General features: G+C 44.9%; 1 protein-coding gene across 1 annotated transcript in view; it reads left to right on the forward strand.

The window, feature by feature from the left end:
• The first annotated feature begins 1,826 nt into the window (after positions 1-1,826).
• The window catches only part of VILL (villin like), a 219,245-nt gene continuing 201,312 nt past the window's right edge, over positions 1,827-19,759 (forward strand). Inside the window, exon 1 of the mRNA XM_063921788.1 lies at positions 1,827-1,948. The gene's annotated coding sequence lies outside the window, so the exon portion shown is untranslated. The remainder of the gene's footprint in view (positions 1,949-19,759) is intronic.

Raw genomic sequence — 19,759 nt, forward strand, 5'->3', positions numbered from 1 at the left:
ATGCATTATGAGAATGCTGAGTCAAAATCATTCTGATAGAATCTACACTTGTCACTAAAGGTGGAACTGGGGTGTGAAGGGGCAGCTGTGCCAACTCCGCCCTCTAAACCCGTGACATCACGATGTCATGCCGGCTCTGGGAACTAGAGCTCTGCTTGGAGTGTCCTAAGGAAGCTCTAAATGCTGCAGGGTGCTGGCTGAAGCATCCCTTGGATGGCTCTACAGTAGCAATACTGGCTGCAGTGCAGGGTATTGCAGCAATAAGAAATTATGATTTGCCTGAATATATTAAAATAACCGTATGAATGTTACTTTACAAGACGCTGACGGGCGAAACGGAAGTAACACAGAATGATTGCAAATGTTTGTACAGTAATCAATACTATTTGCAATTGCAGCACACATCCACTAAAGAAGACTGGCAACCCTTGTGACTTTCGTGATGCACCAAAGTTTAAAATGCGTCCAAACCTCTGAAAATGCAGTAAAAATGCAATAGATTCCGGGGCTTGGATGCGGTGGGCAATGCTATCTTTAGATGGCCTTGCTCAATAAAAGCCTATGGGCTTCTTTCGCAATTCCTCGCTGAGAAGCAAGCATCCAGTCGGATCCCTCCCATCATCCCCTGTGGCGTGCACATCACTAGACGCATGGGCAGATAGGACTCCGGATCATAAACACAGATCAACGCAAAGGACAGCTCTTAAAGCAAGAGTGATTTTATTTAAGCATACAGGTTAATAAACACCGTTATGCTTGCAAAGAGTGGCGGGATGCATCACAAGCAATATGCAATGCCTGGTGCATCCTGCCCATAGTGTCTGTATGCTATACAGTGCAAGATGACCATTGCGACTGAGACACTGAGACTGTCCCGTTTTTTGACATTTTCGGGAATTCGACCGCAATTGCATATACCCCTCTGTCTTTAAATTTTGTGTCTTATTCTCATCTCATCGCAGACGCAACAAAACACTAGTCATAGAGCCACGAAAAGTGCTGTTTGGGCGCCCAAACTGGGCAATTTTTTTGCACATTTCTGCTCACCACCAGGCTGCAAGCGGAAATGTCCATGCCTTCAGCATGTGCGCCAATATGGCAGAACATTTGAATTGCTACCGGTGGGCGCCCTCTAGTGGTGGGCTCCCAAACAACAACTGAATGGCCCCCAAAATGTACTAGAGATGTTGGGCTGCGAAGGAATACATTTTAAACACATGTAAAGTCGCAGATGAAGCACAACGAAACTTGGTGTGAGAAAAAGCAGCTACCAATGCATTGCAGCACTTCGTATGCAGAGTCAGACTCAGTCGCACACAGATGTACCGTCATACATCAAACTGATTAGTGCAATCTAGCAAAGTAGATGTAGATGTAGTTATTTTATTTATTTGAATATGATGAGCATTTAGAGCGAGAAAGACGCTTGGCGTGGCCTAGTTGCGTTGAGAGGAGCTATTTACTGCCACTTCAGCAACAGTATATCTGCGAGGACGCACCTGTATCATTTTGGAAACTTCCAGAACCAACAAAATACCTGTAATACACCGGCTTTCAACCACACTACAGTTAACAGAAGCCTTGATTTCTTTCCTCCCAGCATGTGTATCATTTACTCATGCAGTTAACCATTTTGCTGCATGTAGTATTTTTGCAAAGCAACCTTTGTACAAGGAACTGTAACTAACAATGAATGCAATTACTGACATACTCAGTTTACTGGAAGTGCCCCCCTGCCCTGCGGCTGGTGCATGCTAAGGGGAATGCTGGGTGGGTTGGCTCAGCAGGTAGGAGGATCACTGCAGCTCAGTCTGAGCTCAGGTTACTGGTTTAGGCAGCTGTGTCTCTTTCGCAGGTGGTGGGGACACTACTGGTCCTGACAGACAGAGAGAGAGAGAGAGAGAGAGAGAGAACCTGCAGATTAGAAATTATCTTCACCGTCTCCAAGGTAAGAATTCCCACGATGGTGATGAAACCATTTCAATTGCAGAGAGATTTCTGTGGATTGTAATTAAAGCAGAGGTCACCCTTCTCTGTGGAGCCTCTGTTGCACCTGTCACCTGCCTTCTTATTTCCTGGGAACTTTTTTTATTTGTTTTTTTTTCAGATTCATTTTATAACCTCAATTTTACTGACAGCAGTTGTGTCAGTGACTGTGTTTCATCAAACTTTTCAGACTCTCCTAGTATTTTAAAAACAGGATATTAAGGTTAGATCATTTCTATCAATAAAAAATCATTTTAACTTTGAGGAAAGCATAGGTGTAAAAATAGATTGCTGGCACTGTAGGTGCTCAGCTGTGTATAAGCAACGGGCGACTCCCTATGTGACTGTACACTGAAGTATGCCCAGGAACCACCTCCCTTCTACCCCATATATCCTGAGGGCAGATTCCTCATGCAGACGTGTAGGTTACGTCGCTTTCCACTGTAGCTGGGTGAATTAATGGGAGCTTTAGAGGAAAAATCATACATTAAATTAAGGCACAGGACTTAACAATACTTCATGTGATTTTTACAGTGCTGTCACCGTGCAGATGTTGCAGTGCACTTCCACTAGCGCTCATCGTTAGTTATTCACATTGTGGACTAATGTTCTCCGTACTCTGTTATATTTTACAGTACTATTTAAATACAGACTAGCGAGCAGCTCGCACTAAAACAAGGTTACCGTCACGCCAGGGTTCTGTGATTACTTCTGTAGACTCCATTGTGTGACACTGCTTATGTAATAGTTTCTGGAATGCGGGCACGTACTTATTAAATGCAAGCAGCCCATTAGGCAAAAACAAAAACATTGCTGTCACCGAGCTGACCGGCCGGCCCTCAGTAAAATCACTGTTACCAGGCTGAAGCATCTCATATTTCCTTGCTATTATAGCTGCATGAAGCATGGCAGAAGGCAATATGCAGAAATCAGACTATGGCCCTAATTATGAGGTGTATGCAAATCCAATGTTTACGAACAACTCCGATGTCTTTTGATCTGCGCACACTGCACATGTGCATATGCTGGGCTGCGATGTCGCTCACAGTGCGCCAAACATCGTAGCACGATTGACATCGATGGAGACAGGCAGCATTACAGAAAACGGGCCCATCGGGCCCATTTCTGGGAGTGGCTAGGCCAGTCAGTCTGCTTCACTGGCTTCAGCAGTGTGAATTTTCTGGCTCTCTTGAGTAACCTGGGGGTGATGATCCGATGCTGCAACCTTGTACATAGCAGCGGATCAGAGAAGCCGGCAGGAGGCGCCTGTTTATAGAAGAACGCAGCGTCTGTGGGATCTGTGTACATCTTTGAATCAGCCCCTACGTTTAGTGACATTTCCTGTTAGTTATTCCCCAGTTTCATAGCACACTGTGCCTGTACAGTATATAGCTCCTTTGTCTGAATGTTGGTGCATTGCATTGTGTCTGTCATTGCCTATTTGAAATGATAATAAAGAGCACCTGATGCATACACACAGTAGCGTCACGCCGTCAGCAAGACTCTGGGCTAAGCAATAATCTAACTGGAGAATGGAGCAAGTTAATTCACTACAACAAACTAGTAATATCCCTGAGACAATATAAGGCCAATAGCTTCATGCAAGAGAGAACTCTGGTCCTCTCTCCATCCTGGTGGTAGAAGTCCTGGAGTAAACTGAAGGCCGTGCGCAGATAACAGAAGGTGTGGTTAGCCCTTTACAAGGGGCATACATACTCCATAAAACCCACCTCCCCACACACGCCTATTTATTCTCCTCATGGTGGCTTCTACTGTAGTTGCTTTTAGTGCACTCTGGGACACTGAGGCCAGGAATAGATATGGTATTGCAGGCTCCTACTACATGCACAGCCTCAGTAAACATAATATAAATGACAATTATCCTAATTTTTAAAACCTCTTATATTCATACATGAAAAATGGGGGACATAAAAAAATCTCCTGCATGTCAAACCATGTACCTGATCCACAAATAAACACCCACTGTGAAACCACACCCATGTATGTGTAAGCCCAACCCCTTCTGAGGTCAGGACAATTCATACAAAATCAGGACAGATGAGAGGTATGTAAAACAAGTGATTAATCCCGCACCTGTGTCCCCTCAGGTATGCGCACTTGACGTGGGCACATGTCATGCAGCCATTTTATTTTTCTCCAAAAGTATATAAAGGTGTGTGTCTAGTTAGAATATTGGGGGTCATTCCGAGTTGTTCGCTCGTTGCCGATTTTCGCTATGCTGCGATTTGTTGCTAACTGCGCATGCGCATGGTACGCATGGTAAGTTATTTAACACAAAACTTAGTAGATTTGCTGGTGTTCGAGCAACGATTTTCAGTCGCACTGCTGACCGGTGAATGATTGACAGGAAAGGGGCGTTTCTGGGTGGTAACTAAGCGTTTTCCGGGAAAGTGCTAAAAAAACGCAGGCGTGTCAGGGAAAAATGCGGGAGTGTCTGGAGAAACGGGGTAGTGGCTGGCCGAACGCAGGGCGTGTTTGTGACGTCAAACCAGAAACTAAACGGACCTCGCAATGTAGGAATAGGTCTGGAGCTACTCAGAAACTGCAAGAAAATATTTAGTAGCAATTCTGCTAATCTTTCGTTCGCAATTCTGCTAAGCTAAGATACACTCCCAGAGGTCGGCGACCTAGCGTGTGCAATGCTGCTAAAAGCAGCTAGCGAGCGAACAACTCGGAATGAGGGCCATTGTGAGCACTGGCAATGGTACATTTGTGCACTTATTGTGGAGTAAGCCTGTAGTCTGCACACAGTGCATGTGCTGAGCAATGACATGCGGTGAGGCACCTGCCTCCTGCATCCACTGTCGGGATTCCAAGCAGTTGGGGTGCCAGTGTCGGTATTCTGACCGCCGACATCCTGAGTGCAGGTATTATACACTGCTAGACATAGCTATATTTTATATATATATATATATATATATATATATATATATATATATCAGTGGTGGTTACAGTGGCCACATATGCCTGCCTAAAAAAGGATATTGTCACTTGTCCCGCGGGTGTCTAAAGTTCTAGGCCACCCCCATTACCTTTCAAAAACCTTTGTAGCGCCATGTACATCAACAGCAGGTTCTTGAGATAACCAGTCATCAATGTGAGCAGGACGCCACTCCCATTACGCCGGGTAGTCAGGAAAAAGACCAGGCTCACAGGGCATGCGGGGGGTATGTGTAAGGAGTAGCGTTATTGACCAATAAATAATATGAAACTTGGTGATAATGTTGTTAGTTATTGTCTACACAGCACTGCGGACAGCTTGTGGCTCCATGTAAATAAAAATAATATTATTATGTCCCAAAAACATCTGTACTCGCAAATATTAAGGATCCCTTGAATGTATGTACGATCCCCCTTTTTTGATTGTAAATACAGCTTTAATGCGGCATTTACCAAGCGTGAGCAGTAATGTGCTTCGGTCCTGAAATAGAAAGTAAAGTGATCGCATTAGCTCCTAGCGGAGCCCCTGTTCCTCTGTATGTAATTCTTAATTAAACATAAATGCGACCAATACTTAATTTCCTATTGCTGCTATAAGCAATAATAAGAAGTTATAAATATCGGGTCTAAAACCTTATAATTAATAACTATTCCCTTTAGGATGATATTATTTTCCATCAGGAAGGATGGCATGTGTATGTCATAGAAGGGATGTGTCCGGTGCTATAAAGCGTTATGCTGCCCCTGATCTCCTTCCTGTGTCCTGTAATCACCTTTTCATTGCCGCATTCACCAGCGGAAGTTGCGTCCGACATCCATTCACCTTTCAAATTGCCAGTCAGATTGGGACTATGCAGTCCCTAGCGTGGCGGCCGGTCAGGGCTTTAAAATTAGGACTGCCCCTCTGAAATCAGGACAGTTGAGTGGTATGGAAAAGGTGGCAACCCAAGTAATTATAGGTACACATAAAATGTCAGGAATAAAGAGATACCGTAGAAGTCAAAACAAGCTGAAATACAATGGGTTAAAAATTCTGCAAAATCCATATATTATCCACTGCATTGTTTAGTGTCTTCTCTGCTAATCCTAGCAACCAAATAATCGACAGCGCTCTGTAGTATATGTCATAGACTCTCCGCACACACAAGTGACGAAATAAGACTATGTATAGCACTATAACGTATCCTATATTAATATACACAGACTGTACAAGCTGTCATGGCAGTAATGCGTCCACACCCAGCTGAGCTTGGCAAAGTCAGCTTGACATATTTTTAAACAAATAGTATTTCTCCTCCTCCTGCCTTGCTGTGGCAACAGCTACCGTAGCATGATGATTACAAAAAGAAATATTGCCTGTTGTCTTCTGCTGCTCAGTGTTGTTTACTGAGGAGCACTGGTCTTAGTAATGCAGCCTGCATCATATGTCCAGTCCATCTCATGGATGTTAACCATCCCCTGGGAGAAGTACCAGCTCTCCACAGTCCGGCTGCTCTCCTGTGGCCATGGGTTCAGGCAAGGTTGGACTGTCCCCCAGGTGCACGGGGGAAATCCTCGGTGTACCCCAGTGCCTGAGAACCCCACCTTAGGGGTGAGTAACTTGATGGAACTATGGATGAGCTTGGCTGCTTGGTTTGTTTCTATGAAAACTAAAACCGAATCCGCTCATCTCTAATGAAAACTAAACCAAGATTAGCCCTGCTGCCAATCAAAGTGGGTGGTCCTGACCCATCCCTGTCCCCTCCTTTTTAAACAGACCCTGTTCTTTGCATTTCTTTCTAATGGTTGGCCACACACCTTAAGCTTGGGCCCCTACCACTGCATTCCCTGGTGGGCCCTTCATGCCCCAGTACAATACTAAGGGGGCACGTGCCCGGGCGTAGGATATGAGGGGGCGTAGAGACAGTTGACAGCAGAATAGTAGGATGAGTGTACCTAGGCTGCAACAGTCAGCGATCAGTGGCATGAGTGGAGCAGCCAGTTGTAGACACTGCATTGCCCCAGTACAATACTAAGGGGGCACGTGCCCCAGGCGTAGGATATGAGGGGGCGTAGAGACAGTTGACAGCAGAATAGTAGGATGAGTACCTAGTGGCATGAGTGGCGCAGCCAGTTGTAGGCACTGCATTGCATTGCAATACTGACTGCTCCAAGGAACCCCCCGGCAGCAGACACAGGCGCTCCCCCCATCCCCAGCTAGAGAAGGGTAGAGACTTGCAATATCGCGAGAGCGTGGGACCATGTGGCTTTAAAGCCAGAGCCGGTGTAGAGGCTTTGCTCGGCATCACCCACACAAGGGTTCAGCTACCACAATCAAGGCTGCACATGAGCGGCACACCTGGTGACCTTCTGCCGACAGCCCATGCAGAATGTCCGGACACAGCCTTTACCGGTAAGATTGAGCGGGACGCTGCAGCACTACTTACACTTGCAGCAGCCAACAGTGGGCTCAAAAGATGACTTTTTATCAACAGAAGACACTATTACATATGTAACATGCTCACGTATCTGTCATAGGGACATGTATTGTATATGTAACATGCTCACGTATCTGTCATAGGGACATGTATTGTATATGTAACATGCTCACATATCTGTCATAGGGACATGGATTGTATATGTAACATGCTCACATATCTGTCACAGGAACATGTATGACATATGTAATATACTCATATAACTATGTCACAGGGACATGTATCACATGTAACATGCTCACATATTGTATCTATCTGTCACTGGGATATGTATCATATACTGTACACTGGGGGTCATTCTGAGTTGTTTGCCCGTTGCCGATTTTCGCAACGGAGCGATTAAGGCAAAAATGCGCATGCGCAGGTATTTTAGCACAAAACTTAGTAGATTTACTCACGTCCGAACTAAGAATTTTCATCGTTGAAGTGATCGGAGTGTGATTGACAGGAAGTGGGTGTTTCTGGGCGGAAACTGACCGTTTTCTGGAAGTGTGCGGAAAAATGCAGGCATGCCAGGATAAAACGCGGGAGTGTCTGGAGAAACGGGGGAGTGGCTGGCCGAACGCAGGGCGTGTTTGTGACGTCAAACCAGGAACGAAACGGGCTGAGCTGATCGCAGTGTAGGAGTAAGTCTCGAGCTACTCAGAAACTGCTAAGAATTATTTATTCGCAATTCTGCTAATCTGTCGTTCGCAATTCTGCTAAGCTAAGATACACTGCCAGAGGGCGGCGGCCTAGCGTGTGCAATGCTGCTAAAATCTGCTAGCGAGCGAACAACTCGGAATGAGGGCCTCTATGTAATAACGTGTCCGATAAGTCCACCACATTCCACAGTGACACTGTATCTAAGAATCCTTTATATTCTGCTGTCTTGTTAAAAGAAATTTGCACATTACAGTGATGATCAATGATCAGCAATGTGTAAGATACAAGTTTATTTATTATAATGGTTTTAGATTTAGTGGTCAGGGGTATATATCCACTATATTCACAGATGTGTGACATATTGTCTGATGGCAGCACAAGCCCTATTTACAGACAGGCTGGAGTTTTGATAATCACACTGTAGAATTACCTCTGTACAACCACAGCACTTGGTGCATAATATTACAGATAGGGATGGGATTTATTTTCTTATTTGACATGATCATTGAGTGTTACAATATATACTTTTACATTTATAAATAACATATTAGATGGAATGTGGTATTAAGGTGTATAACGGGCAACAGTGTTAAGGTGGGTACACATTGGCCGATATATTGGCCGTTCTATTGAACGGATGATATATCGCTGGTCCGTCGGCCAGTGTGTACGGGCGATATGTCTGTGAACATATCGTGTCGGCCCCGCAGCACAGCCGATGGCCAATATATCTACCGATATATTGGCAAACCGCTGTGTGTGTATGGGCAACCCACTGACGGCGCCCCCCCCTTCGCCACCGCAGACATCACAGTCCCGGCGTTGCCAGCCCCCCCCCCGCCGCAAAGGTCTGCCCCCGCAGCCGCTGACAGCTCCTGTCACTGACAGCCCCCCCTCCCCGCAGCAGACATCTCAGATCGCTGCCAGCCTCCCCCCCCCCTGCCGCAGAGATCTCCCACTGCAGCCGCTGACAGCGCACCCCGCCTCCCCGCAGCAGACATCTCCGGCCGCTACAAGCTCCCCCCTGTCGCAGAGATCTCCCACCGCAGCCGCTGACAGCACTTCCCCCCCCCCCCCCCTCCCTGCAGCAGACATCTCCGGCCGCTGCAAGCTCCCCCCCGTCAAGGGGATCACCCGCCGCAGCCGCTGACAGCGCACCCCCCCCCCACCCACCTCCCGCGGCAGACATCTCCGGCCGCTGCCAGCTCCGCCACCCTCCCCAGCCGCCACTGACAGGGAACAGCCATATCTGACAGTCGGATTTGGCTCAAATCCGACAGTTGGTTTTGGCCGTCCACTGAATAGGGGTTGTCGGATCCATTCCGACAAATGCATGTCGGAATGGATCCGAATCTTATTGACTATACCCCTGAGTCTCTGTATCTGCCTAAGAAGTGCTACAATGGCTTTTTTTTCCCTTTCCAAGTTCTGTTCTGCTCCGTATACAGACTCAGTCTCACACAGATTTACAAGTGTTGCATACCAAATAATCAGCACAGTCTCCTAGTGTGTCTTAGTCTCATCGCCAGCAGCAGAGTTGCACGGGACCTGACAGCTTACTCCTGCTAGGCATCTCGCGCTGCATGGCGTATTGAGGCTAGATATATGAGGACAAATCTGTAGATAGTCATTGGTTCACACACCTTGGGCTTTCAGTTCCACATAAAAAAAGTTTAATAAACAAAGCAAAAACATTTTTAATAGATTTATCTAAGGAAAATATGCATTACGTAAGGAGCACAGCAGTGGCACTCACATTGCATAAGAGCTGTCACCAGAGAGACCAGATGAAAGCTACTGCCGGCTATAGCCAGGGCCGCAATCAGGGGTGTGCTGGGGGCACAGCTGTCCCGGGCCCGACTTCTCTGACAGAGATAGGAGGGCCCAGGATGCTCATGCAGCCGCCTGCCTGCCGCTGCACCCGTCGTTACGCTGTCGTCCCCGCTGTTCTGCCGCTGTCCTCCGACCCTACAGCAGCTCTGTATTGAAAACATCCATCCCAAAATGGCCACCGCCACAGAGGAGACACTTATTCAAGAAACTAAAGGAGCAAGGGGCATAAAATGGTGTTGCTCCGTGTCTGAATAGAAATTTTTTTTTTTAGGATATTTATTTTTATTTAACTTTTTTTTTCGGGGGGATTTGCCTATTTAGTCAGTCTCGGGACCCACAATTTATGATGGCAGCCGTGACTATAGCTATCAGTTGCCATTGGGCTTCAGTAGAAAGGAAGAAAGGGGTCTAAAGTTCTACATAGACCTTCAAGTCTCAGTTTCCATTTTTCATAGGACTATAAAGAATTGGTTTCAAATGATAGCCTTAAAGCACCTGGAGCTTCAAGTAAAAACAAGGACATTTGCATTTGACCACAGTAGTTTATGTAAAAAATAAAATGTAAATAGCAATAGTATAATACCGACTGTAAAATGAGATGTCTCCTACTGGCTGAGATCTATGGCATTTATGTCAGGAATAATATGTATGTGTTCACCTCTCCTGCAAACTCCTGCAGTAAGCTCGCTCCAGGTCTTGACAAGGAGGGAGTGTCTGCTGTGTGCGTGTTTACAATGTATCCACAATTCCTCTTAGTAGGAGACGAAACACTCACATGACAATGTAGGATGACAATAGTGAGCAAACATCCAGGCTTGTTTCCTTTATGTGGGTTCAGCACTAGGCTTCAGTCCACTGAAAATAGTTCTTGTAACTACACATTGGGCCTGATTCAGAGATGGTGGCATTGTACACGGGATACGGTCCTTAGTTCGACCTCACTTAGGTCGACACTCAACAGGTCGACCACTATATAGTCTACATGCATTAGGGCAACACCAGGAAAAGGTCGATATGAGCATTAGGGTGGGCCAGGGGCACTTAGGACAGATTGTGCATACCTCTTAAAATGACCCATCCCGGGAGGGACAAAATGCTCTCTACCTGGACTTCCCTTTTAATATATGATTGGTGTCACCTGTGTTGAACTATTTGGGATGCGGTCAGGATGCCGCCGGACGGAATCCCGGCGGTCGAAATACCGACGCCGGAATCCCGACCGCCACAATCCCGACCGCCACAATCCCGACATATTCTCCCTCCGTGGGTGTCCACGACACCCATAGAGGGAGAATATAATAGTGTGCCGAGCGTAGCGAGGCACCGTGCCCGCAGCGTGGCGAGCGAAGCGAGCCCGCAAGGGGCTTCGTTCCGCTCACCACCCCTGTCGGGATTGTGTGGTCGGGATTCCGGCGTCGGTATTTCGACCGCCGGGATTCCGACCGGCGGCATTTAGTACTGATCCCAACTATTTCATTGAACAACAAGGTATTTCAACAAAAATGATTACAATTATAAATTAAGAGAGAAGTCCAGGTAGAGATCATCTTGTCCCTCCTGGTATGGGTCATGTTGGGAGGTATGGATTGTGTATATTAAGTATAAACCAATGGAGTAATAGTTTAATAAGGCCTGGATACTGTTTATATTGTCACCTATTGGAGAGACAACTATTTTATAATGTTTTCTTGTAGTGGAACAAAGACCACCTAAGCGTAAAATACACATAGAAAAATAACATCTAAAATGTATCTTGCATAAATGCAATAGCAGCAGCCTCTGTACTACTAACACACTGGGATAGGACTCAGGAGGGCTCTGTGTGTGTCTCTCTCTAGTCATGAACGCTCTCATTAGATACCAGGTTACACAGGAACCTGACACCCAGGTGGAGAAGCTGGGATCCCTGGGTCACTTACAGCTCTCTCCCCTCTGCTATCTCTGCTCTGGTCAGGAAGCTCCATCAGTATCTCTTGAAACCTTATACTCCTGTGTCTATGCCTGCAATGCATACTGTCCTGCTCACATTCTGGCAGCCTGGTTCTGCTGCTTCACTAAGGGAGATCTACTGATGTCAGCGTGTGCTGGCTGGGGGGCTCCTTGGCAGTGGGGGGCCAGGAGTATAGTATTCCCTGCATTCCCCCCTTAATCTGGCTGTGGCATTAGGTCGACATGGCAAAGGTCAACACATGAAAAGGTCGACATTGGTTTTTCACACATTTTTTTTTCCATTTTTTTAACTTTTTCATACTTTACAATCCATGTGGACTACAATTGGGAATAGTAACCTGCCTGAAGCATATAGTAATTGGGGTTCCCGGTCACTTTACGGAGAAAACGACACAAATATATATATATATATATATCATGTCGACCTTTTTCAATGTTGACCTTTTACACGGCGACCTGCCGACCATGTCGACCTTTTCCAGGTGGCGACCTACTGCATGTCGACTAATGAGTGTCGACCTGAATGGGGTCGAACCAAGAAACCCATTCCTTGTACACAGCAGCTGCATCTCTGGAGGCAGCAGCTGTGTGTAAATATGCTACTGCTGTAGGAGGCCTCTTGTGTACATACATGCCTCCTGCAAACTTCAGTGATCCACCGCTGCGCCCGAGGATACAGCATCGTATCAACTGTGAATACATCGGCTATCTGAGTAATCCTCAGGTTATGCAGAATGGCCAGTGCGTTCTCTCAGCAAGGGCCGGGAAATCTGCATCAGAAGACCCTTACATAGAAACATAGAATGTAATGGCAGATAAGAACCTCTTGGCCCAGCTAATCTGCCCAGCTAGTGGCAGGTCTGAAACACCGACTGTGGGAGTATGAATACCAGTGGCTGCAACATGTACATAGCTGCGCACATCTGCGGTGTCCAGGATCACAGCTATGACAGGATTTGCCTCCACCTCTGAATCAGGCCATCTGTCTATAATTTCCTGACTTCTGCATGCCCTTATGGAACGTTTATGATGGTCACAAGTCTGTAGTGCTCTCTGTACTGGATCAAGTGGTATTCAGACACCAGCTTTGTGTACCACCCCAGGAGAACAGACTGATCTACCTGCTATACGGGCTCTAGGTTGACCATGGAAAGGTTGACCACTAATGGTTGACATGCATTATGTCAACATAGGCATAAGGTCGACATGGTTAATAGGTCAACATGCAAAAGGTCGACAGTGCTTATGGTTGACAGGTTAAAATGGTTGAGCTTTCATCATGGTCAAGTAAGGGCATATCGTGGATTGGGAGGGTGAATGTCATAAAACTGAATATTCTGCCTAGTATACAAACATTGCCGGTATTGATCCCTCATGTCTGGTTTGTGGAACTTCATCATATGGTGAGGAATTTTGTGTGGTGTTAGAGAACTCCCAGATTTAAACACCAACTCCCCCATTTTGGCATTTACTATGATGCCATTTATGATTGGTCTAGATCAAGTTCTGCAGAACAATGGGTATCACTTGAGGGCTCCTCTACAAAATCCCCATTAACTGCTTTGCCTTGGCTCCCTCACGTACCTGGCGTTACACATCCAACTGTGGGCCCAACTTTCCTGGCCTGGAAACGTCTGAGGGGCAAAACATATATTTTATCTACTTATTCCCCAGGTATCCTGGGGTACTTACTAGCTGTTGGAGGTGTGGCGAGGATCTGGGTTCTCCACTTTATATATGGTGGTCTTGCCCAGTTTTGCTGACTTTTTGGGATGATGTAATACTGATTGCCTGCAAAATACTAGGCTCAGAGATACCAAATGGTCCTCAATTATGGCTGTGAAATGTACATACCTCACCCTTATTGGTAAACAAAAAAAATCACTGTTGAAATATTTCAACAGTTCAGCTAAGGCTTTTATACCTGTGAGATGGAAATCTACCTCCCACCCAACCCTTAATAATTGGTTTGAAATTATAGAAATTTATAGATCAGATCTATGGATGATATAATGTCCTCTGCTGATAAGTTCCAAATGGGTGGTCTTCTGTTTGCCGGCGGCCGGGCTCTCAATGACCAGCATACCGGCGCCGGAATCCCGACCGCCGCATACCGACATCTTTTCTCCCTCTTGGGGTCCACGACTCCCCTGGATGGAGAATAGATAGCGTCACGCAAGAGGCTCATTTGCGATTGCCCAGCTGTCGGTATGCCGGTGGTCGGGATTCCGGCGCCGGTATGCTGGTCGCCAGGAGCCTTGGCTGCCGGCATACCCTACTACACACGTTCCAACCCTATTCTATGATCTGGTCTACATAGCTATAATTTTTTTAATCTGATAGTTACAAATCGCTTGCTGTTGCACCCTAGTTTTTCCATCTGTGATAAGTTGCTTTAGAACAGCCCAGCACTTTTCCAGAGCCCCGGTGGTATCTCCCTCCCCCCTACCCTTCCTAAGTCCACTCCCCCCTTTTCCCTGTTGATCTTTTTTTCTTGTCTCTTTTTCATTTGAAAGTTTTACAGTATTTATTTTATTCTTCTTTTGTTTCTGATGTTTCTACCATGGTTATTATAATGCAATATATCTTTTATTGTATTTTGAAGCTTGTTTATACTTGCATTTATACTAATATGCAATTCTATTCTCTTTATTAATAAATACTACTTGCAAAAAAAAAAAATGTAACTGATGGAAATTTTGGAACCTGCTTTAAATATGGCTTTGGCTTAAGTAAATATCAGTATTTATTGTTTTAAATTACAAAAAATATTATTATTATTATTATTATTATTATTAATATTATTATTATTATCATTATTATTATTCTTTATTTATATGGCGCCACAAGGGGTCTGCAGCACCTTACAGAGTACTTTGTCAGAAATAGTATTAAAAAAAACAAAAAAATTGTGATTTGCTGCAGCAGCTGTCATAATAACCATATGAGGAACAGTGTGGGCAAATCCAAAGGATTGCAGCTGTTGTTGGCAGTGGAGAGGAGAGGAAGAGGGAAGAGGACCCTGCTCGTGAGAGCTTACATTCTAATGTGAAGTGGGAGACAGACAGGTGTGACACAGAGGAGAGAGACAGTAGGTACTGTGGCTCTCTCCCATGAATTAGTGCAGAGGTTCTCAAACACGGTCCTCAGGACCCCACACAGTTTACCTTTCCAGGTCACCAAGCAGGGGTCTGGGACTCAAGGTCGACAGCAATTAGGTCGACACCACTTAGGTCGACACCAATTGGTCGACAGCTGAAATATGTCGACACTGGAAAAAAGGTCGACATGAACAATGTCGACATGGAAAAAGGTCAACATGATTTTCTTTAATATTTTTTGGTGTCGTTTTCTCCGTAATGTGACCGGAAACCCCAATTAGTGCACCGTGTCCCCTCGCATGGCTCGCTCGGGCAAGGTGCCTCGCTGCGCTGTGCACAGGTTACCGTTCCCAATTGTAGTCCACGTGGATCGTAAAGTATGAAAAAGATCAAAAAATGAAGAAAAAAAACCCCATTTCGACCTTTTTCCATGTTGTCCTGGTTCATGTCGACCTTTTTCCACGTCGACCTATTTCAGGTGTCGACCTAATGTGTGTCGACCTAAGTGGTGTCGACCTTATTGGTGTCGACCTTTTGTCCGGATACCCCTAGCAGGTGCACAGGTGTATTCATTACTCCCTGACACATTTTAAAAGATCCACAGGTGGAGCTAATTATTTCACTTGCGATTCTGTGTGGAGACCTGGAAGACATGAACTGTGTGGGGTCCTGAGAATCGAGTTTCAGAATCCGTGAATTAGTAGGATGCTGATAGATTTTTGTAATTTCCTTGTTGCATCACTGACTTTCCTGGAATAACCAAGCAAAGAAAGGGTTGCAGCAGTTCTCTTGTGTCCTGGCTTTAATTACACGGTAATGCCACATGACGGGATGTTCCTTAACTGGTTTGTTGTATGTACCTGTTCCTGTTTGGAATAATATTAGTGCTTTGACAGTGAGCCTCCGGGGACTGTATTTCACAGCATCTATAATATATCTTTTAGAGTAACACCTACGTAATCTGAGTGTATTACATTTGTCATACATAAAAAGATTAACAACAGATAATAGCAATACAATATAGAAAGAATATAGTGGGTATAAGTGAAAGCACATATGCACGCTGCACGCACATTTTCAGTGGCAATTAATATCATTATGCAGTTTTAGGGACAGAGCAGAGCTGCTGCACATGCCCACTGCTAGCAGCTTCTTCTACCAAGTTTGCGGTGTGTGTATCTGAGTCCTCCATTAGTGCACTGGACCAGAGAGTAGCTACCAGGAAGAAGAGACAGGAGCCTTACCATTATGTGGGAGAATGTGTGCTTAGAAAGTGCAGTACTGGTTCTATTATATTAGTGTATTTATTTATTTATTATGGTATGTTTAACCATTTCCTTACCACTTATTTATATTATTGAAATATTTGATACAGCCTATACTATAGAACATCTATAAAGTTAAATATTAATACTGTATTCCATTCGGTATCCAGCATATAAAAAGATCAATGTTTACATTAATGTCCAGGCTCATTACTAGGTTCTTCTACCACTCCCCCAGACTCTCGCACTTGCTCAAATGTTCCGCAGAGTGGGAGGTTGTAGACTGCATTTGGAAACCCCCCTCTAGACATCCTGCGTTTGACACTGAATATATATGCATACAAGCAACAAACAATCTTCACCAGGTGGTCAGTAGAAGCCAAATGGGGTAAAGAAAGCCCACCTTGCAAAACTAGCTATATACTTATTATCTTTATGCAGGAAAACAACACTACACCGTGGAAGCAGCCATTGTGTGGGCTAAATCCAAATTCACGAGAAAGCCACAATCATTTCCCGGGGACTAATGAATTATTGGATAAATATTTGTTCAGTTCCCAAAATGTCAGCTTCCGCAGTATGTATTTGATGGGCCCACTAAAAGACACTATGGGGCCTATGTATTATTATTTGCAGAAAACCCCTGAAAATTAAGATTCCTTATCATCACAAGTTATGTGGCCACTATAGGCTAACGCCATATTCACATGCAGTGGCCGGGGCTATGCTTCGGAATGCTTCACATTGGCAGTCACTGTGATTTTTTATTATATAGCAGTCACTGTTATGCCCCTGTATTAGATAGTGGTCACTGCATTTTGTGGCCATCACGGCAAAGCTCTTTAAATTACGTAGATCGTTGCAATGCTCTCTGTATTATAAGGCAGTCACTGACATGCTTTCTGCATAAAATGGTGGTCACTGCGACATTCCCTGTATTATATGGTGGTCATTACAATGCTTTTTTTATTATATGGTGGTAAGTGCGATGTCCCATGCATTATATGGTGGTCACTGCAATGTTCCATGTATTATATAGCTGTCACTGTAATGCTCACTGTTTTATATGACGATCACTGTGATGCTATCTGCATTATATGATGGTCACTGCAATACTCTCTGCATTGTATGGCAGTCACTGCAATGCTTTCTTTACTATATGGCGGTCACTGTGATTCTTTATTATATGGTGATCACTGTTATGCCCATGTATTAGATGGTGGTCACTGCAACGCTCTCTGCATTTTGTGGAAGTCATGGCGAAGCTCTTTGCATTACGTGGACCATTGCAATGCTCTCTGTATTATAAGGCTGTCACTTACATGCACTCTGCATTGCATGGTGGTCACTGCAACACTCTCTGCACTATATGGTAGTCACTCTGATGCTCTATGCATTATATGACTGTTACTGTGATACGCCCTGTATTATATGGTGGTCACTGCAACACACTCTGTATTATAATGTGGTCACTGCAACACATTCTGTATTATATAGCTTGCACCGTAATGCTCCCTGCACTATACAGTGGTTACTGTGATGCTCCATGTATTATAATGCGGTCACTGTGAAACTCCCTGCATTATATGTTGGTCACTGCGACATTCTGTGTATTATGTGGTGGTTACTGTTCTGCTCCCTGTATTGTATGGCGGTCACGGTGACGGCTCCATGCATTATGTGGTGGTCACTGTGACGCTCTATGCATTAATGAAAGTTACTGCAATGTTCCCTGCATTATATGGCAGTCACTGCAACACTTCTTAGTATAATATGGCATACAATGCAACTCTCTATGCCACACCCCCTCATTTGGCTGGCCACAACTCTTCAGCTTTGTGCCGCCTCCCTTCAGTAAGCCCCCACCATTGCATTCCCCCTTTGGAACCTTCATGGCCAAGCCTGATAATGGACTGCTGACCACTGTATTATGCTACATTCACGCAAAGCTTTTAAAGCTCCTGCTGCTTATCCAGCCTGAATTACATTCAGCTGCATTGTAAAATCACATCAACATAATTTGTTGCAGGATTCCAGGACTCTAAAATTAAAAACAGCGAAGAAGGTAAGTCTGATGGGCAGAGCATTGCTGCTTGGTGGCAAGGGAGAGACCCATGGTGGTACTTGCATAAAATATGTAGTGCCCTTTAATATGGTATCCGTTTGGATGGTCGACCATGTTATGGTCGACAGTTATTAGGTCGACCACTATTGGTCGACATTGACATGGTCAACATGGACACATGAAAGGTCGACACATGAAAAGGTCAACGTGATTTTTCTTCACATTTTTTTTTCTTTTGTGGAACTTTTCCATACTTTATGATCCACGTGGACTACGATTGGAAACGGTAATCTGCATGTCGAGCGAAGCGAGCCATGCGAGGGGACGCGGTGCATTAATTGGGGTTCCTCGTCACTTTACGCAGAAAACGACACCAAAAAAGTAAAAACACTCATGTCTACCTGTTCATGTGTCGACCTTTCATGTGTTGACCATTTTTACATGTCCTACATTTGTCCATGTCAACCATGCCAATGTCGACCAATAGTGGTCGACCTAATGACTGTCGACCATAACATGGTCGACCATTCATACCGGAACCCTTTAAAATAGCATGCTTACTGTTAGGGTGTGTACACACGGTGAGATTTTTTCTTCCGATTCTGACTATGTAGTCAGAATCGGAAGAAAAGTTAGTGCAGATCGCAAGGTGACAGTCACCCTGCGATCCCAATTCAATGCCGATGCGTGGTCCCGCGCGGTCGGCATCGAAAGAAAAAATAGACTGTGCAGGCAAGTCAATTTTGGCTATCTCTATAGAAGAGATAGTCAAAATCGGGACTTAGCCAAAATCGCACATAGCAAGTATCGCAAGCACACTCCTTATGTGCTTGCGATACTGGCTAAGTGCCGACCCGGCCCCTGTCGTATGGTGAGAATCGGTCATAGCCCGAATCTCACAGTGTGTACACACCCTTAGGTATGTAAAATAACTTACTGTGTTACACAAAGCAAAAAGCAAACAAATATATCTGGTCATAACTTCACTGTTTTCCTTTTGAAGTTCCATGTTTGTCCGACCACATTATCACATATTCAAATATGTCAATATTATTTTAGTTTAATAAATTTATCTGTCGATTATGTCACAATTTATCTCTGCAACTATGGAAGGTGGAGGGAGATTTCCCGATGCACAGATACAATGTGTTGCTGCCTATAGAAACTGTTTTGCTTTTATTTTCTAAACGACACAAAATAATAATGGAGTGGCCGCCCAGGAACAGAGCATAGAATGACTGTCTGCTGTCAGACACGGGAGGTGGTTAATAGTTAAAAGATCGACAGTCAATAGGTCAACACCATATGGTAGACAAAAAGTAGACAGGGTCAAAAGGCCAACAGTTACAAAGTCGACATGGAAAATGTCGACAGGAAAAAGGTCAACAGGGTCAAAGATGGACAGGGTCCAAAGGTCGACACCCATACTGTTGACACATGTTTTTTTGAGTTTTTCTATGTTTTTAAACCTTTTGC

The sequence above is a fragment of the Pseudophryne corroboree genome, chromosome 5 (genome assembly GCF_028390025.1).
Source record: "Pseudophryne corroboree isolate aPseCor3 chromosome 5, aPseCor3.hap2, whole genome shotgun sequence".
Lineage (NCBI taxonomy): Eukaryota > Metazoa > Chordata > Amphibia > Anura > Myobatrachidae > Pseudophryne > Pseudophryne corroboree.